The sequence below is a fragment of the Lepidothrix coronata genome, unplaced genomic scaffold (genome assembly GCF_001604755.1).
Source record: "Lepidothrix coronata isolate B3197 unplaced genomic scaffold, Lepidothrix_coronata-1.0 Scaffold137, whole genome shotgun sequence".
Taxonomy (NCBI): domain Eukaryota; kingdom Metazoa; phylum Chordata; class Aves; order Passeriformes; family Pipridae; genus Lepidothrix; species Lepidothrix coronata.
The window spans coordinates 2,292,806-2,296,280 of record NW_016690317.1 but is presented as its reverse complement, the minus strand read 5'-3'; positions in this window follow the sequence as shown (position 1 = coordinate 2,296,280).

Sequence of the window (3,475 nt, the reverse complement as noted above, 5' to 3'; positions counted from 1 at the left end):
CCCCTTCCAAGAGAGGAGCACGAGGGAAAAAAAAAAAAAAAAAAAAAAAAAAAAAAAAACAACGATATTTTACTCACCCATCAAAAGAAAATTACTCACGCCAGGCGCGTGGGCGGGCAGAATTCTGCAGGGCTGTTTTAGGCCCCGACTGTGCTACAAAAATACCCGTTTTGAGCACGGTTGTGAAACACACGGTTGTGGCTCAACCCGAGCACGGGGTGGGGTGTGTGTGGGGGGGGAGGCCCCTCTGGACAGGACAGGTGGAAAAATTAATAATTAAGGAATAACCAAGGCTCTTCCCGGCCGCTCCACCCGGTTTCGCCGGGATAAAAGCCCTGGGACGCTCAAAGCTCCCTGCACGGGCGCTGCAGGTGGAGGGAGGTGTTTGGGAGCCGTGCACACCCCGCTCACTGCTTTGGCATCCGCTTGCTTCATCCGGGCTAATTTTATCCCGTGCCCATCTCCAGATCCCGGTATCAGTGAAACCTTGGAGGGGAAGGAGGGGAGCGTTGCCATTGACCGCTCCGGAAAAACACCAATATTGGTTCAAGTGGGAAGGAAACAGCGCCCCAGGGATGTGTCTGCATCGCACCTGCCCGCCGTGGCTCCAGAGCGTGGAAAACACAGGGAATAACCAACAAACCTACTTTTAGGCTACGCCCCGGCTGTGCTGCCGCCTCCTCTTCCCTTGCCACCCGGAGACAGGCGGCTCCTCCTCACCTCCATCCCTAAATATTCCAGAGGACGCTCAGGCTCGCCCTGGATCGGGTCTGGGAACGCTCCGGGGGGTTCAATATCACGCGACCACCCGTTCCCACCCTGCCTTCCCAGCTCCTCAGGCCACTGGGAGAGCTCCCTGCCAGGAGGCATATGGTCCCACAGCCCTGCCCCGAGCACCACCAGCGCACGTGCTTCACACTCCTCGCTCACCCAGCAACATTTGCTTCCCAGATTTTCCCCTCCCAAGTAAATAGCAGCTGTTGCAGCGGTGCCGGGAGGCAGCGCTCGGAGCTCGAGCTGGCACGCCGCTAAAAAAAACCCCCTTTTTTCCACCTGGGGGAGTGGGAAACCAAAGCAGGGGATATTTGGGAGCCTGGTGACGAGCTGAAACCACGGTTAGTTTTATGTGGTTTCGCAAACCTTAAAAAAATTCCTTTATACAGTTAAAACTGAGGCACTCGGGGAGACAAGGGGGAGGATACAGTAAAAACCAACACTCTATTCCCTGTATTTTTATGGGAGTGATGGCCAAGGTAATCACTGGAGTGTTTTCCTCTCTCTCCTCCAAAATACACAGGAGGAAGAGGGAGATGAGGATGCTTCAAGAGATCCCGATCCACGGCGCAAAATCCTAAAGGAAGCCACGGAGCTCCTCTGAGATTCAGAAAACATCTCATCTGCCCATGCAAGGCTGTTTCCCAAAACAAGCCTACTCCTGCTCTAAATAAAGCTTAGCCTAGAAAGACAGCACTGCTTTGTTGCCTGGGCACAGCAGTTGGGAATTTGGGGGTTTGATCCAGCCTCTGTCACCAGCAGGTCACCCTGAACCCTCTGGAGCAGTTTTCCTGTGATGGTACAAGGGTCACTCCCGTGTTCCTGGGAGTGTTCCTGGGAGTGTTCCCTGTATTCCCAGTCCTGACACAGCACAGAGAGCTCACAAGGAGCGAGGGAAGGCACAGGATTAACCCCACACAACTCGACAAGGCTTTGACCCACCAACAGCCCTTAAATTTCTAGGGACCTCCTTCGCAAAAAAATTAAGGATACCAGTGCCCAGGAGCCAAACTGGAGGCAGAGTTATGTGCAGGACAGGGCTGAGGATGAAGCTCCATCCTCTTCCTCAGCTGCAGCAGCCAATCCCTGAAAAAAGGGGGTTTAATCCACGCTGCCCTGGGCCTGACGGTGCCTGACGCCGGGCAGACGCACGTGCAAGCTGAGCAAACGCTGCTTCCCAAATCACCCTGGGCTGGAACAAGCCTGGTGCAGCAGCTTCCGTGCCTCCCTGTGACATTTCAGGAGCAGGGGCACGACCCTGGCATGTGTCAGTGCCGCCAGCACGAGCGTAACCCCCGGACGGACGTCACACCACGCCCGGCCCTGCCAGCCGGGCCCTGAACTCCGGCCCCCCGTGAATGCCCCGATTCATCCCGGCTGGGCAGCTCCAGGAATTACCAGCAGGGAGGGTGGACTCTCCAGAGGCTGCACTGAGGGTGATTGTGTGGCTGACACAGCCCTGGGACCCCGCGGGGTCCGAGCCCCTCGTGCGTCAGCGGAGCCGCCACGTTCCGGGCGCTGACGCGGCCGGAGAAGAAAGAGCGGGCTCAGATTCCCTGGAGTCCCCAGTTCCCCCCTCGCCCAGCAGCGACCTTGGATTCCTCCCCAGAACAAGGCAAAAAACATCCCATCTCCCAGCAGAAGCCACAGCGAGAGCCACGTGTGTTGTGGTGACATGTGACAGTCCCCAGGCGAGGTCCCCGGGACCGGTCGGACACTGGGAAGCGTCTGACACTCTGCAGCCAAATGATTCCACATCCAACACCTGAAGGCATTATTTATCCCTTATGTTTTTGGCTCTGCAGCTCCTCCTGGACCAGGAGAGAGCAGCAGGTCTCTTCCAGAGTGTCCATTCCCACACAGGTCCCGAGGGCAGGCTGGGAAAAGGCAGCTCTGAGACCCCCCGTAGCCAACACTGTTGCTGTTCTGAGATGAGCAAAGCACAACAAAAGCGATTCCAAAGGATAAATCGTGTATTTTCAACCATTTTTACCAGTACTCGTGTGCACATCATTATGTTACCCACAGCAGGTTTCCAAACCACAACTTCCACCGCTCCCAACCCGAAAAAATCTTCCGTTTCCAACCACGGCAAACTCAACCTTCCAGGCGAGGAAAAAAAACGCCTTTTTTTTAAACTTAATCCATCCCACCCTTCACCCCTCACAACGGCGCTGGATCTCCAGGACAAGCCAGGACGAGAACACCCACAGTCGAGATCAATTAATAGTATTACCGATTTCTAACATAATTCTTTTAAATGACCCCAAAGGCACACAGGTGTCCGGTCCCAGGGCACGTGGGAACTGGGGTTTCCTCCTTTTTGAAGGGAAAAAAGCTTTGCTTTCGCAGTGTTGAGGGTGGGTTTGCAGTGGGTCAGAGCACGGAGCTGCTTTGGGGACCTTTGGGGACCTTAAGCCAGACCCAGGGGCCCACCAGGGCCAGGAACTGGGACAAGTGTGGCCAGCACTGGGAAAAGCCCAGTCAGCACTGGGGCAAGCCAGGCCAGCACTGGGGCAAGCCTGGACAGCACTGGGAAAAGCCTGGACAGCACTGGGATGAGCCTGGACAGCACTGGGGCAAGCCTGGACAGCACTGGGAAAAGCCTGGACAGCACTGGGATGAGCCTGGACAGCACTGGGAAAAGCCTGGACAGCACTGGGATGAGCCTGGACAGCACTGGGAAAAGCCTGGCCAAGAC